The sequence below is a fragment of the Nannospalax galili genome, unplaced genomic scaffold (assembly GCF_000622305.1).
Source record: "Nannospalax galili isolate Female #2095 unplaced genomic scaffold, S.galili_v1.0 scaffold285, whole genome shotgun sequence".
NCBI classification, from domain to species: Eukaryota; Metazoa; Chordata; class Mammalia; order Rodentia; family Spalacidae; genus Nannospalax; species Nannospalax galili.
In genome coordinates this window covers 183,403-183,685 of record NW_008355157.1, presented here as the reverse complement: position 1 = coordinate 183,685, position 283 = coordinate 183,403, and the positions used below count along the sequence as shown (strand labels likewise).

At 28.6% G+C, this 283-nt stretch overlaps 1 protein-coding gene across 1 annotated transcript in view; it reads right to left on the bottom strand.

Annotated features, from left to right (window-relative positions):
- Zbtb1 (zinc finger and BTB domain containing 1) overlaps positions 1-283 on the bottom strand; it is a 27,677-nt gene that overhangs the window by 8,074 nt on the left and 19,320 nt on the right. The gene's annotated exons all lie outside the window — the stretch shown is intronic.

Genomic DNA, 283 nt, shown 5'->3' with positions numbered 1-283 from the left:
AATTCACATTAAAAGGCATTCTAGTCAATAGATGTGTTTATTGGTGGGTCAGTTTTGCCAGAGTTTTAATTCATATGTAATTGATATAGTATAGACCCTGTCAACAGCAACTAACAATACTATTACTTCATCTGAAAAATAGAAACTGTTTCCATTTATATGCTGTGATTATTTTATAATCCTCAAATTCTGTATCCTTTACAGAAAATAATAATATATAAAATACAGTAATAAACTGCAATTTGCCACAACACATCTTCTCCAAATCTCAGTATAAAACACA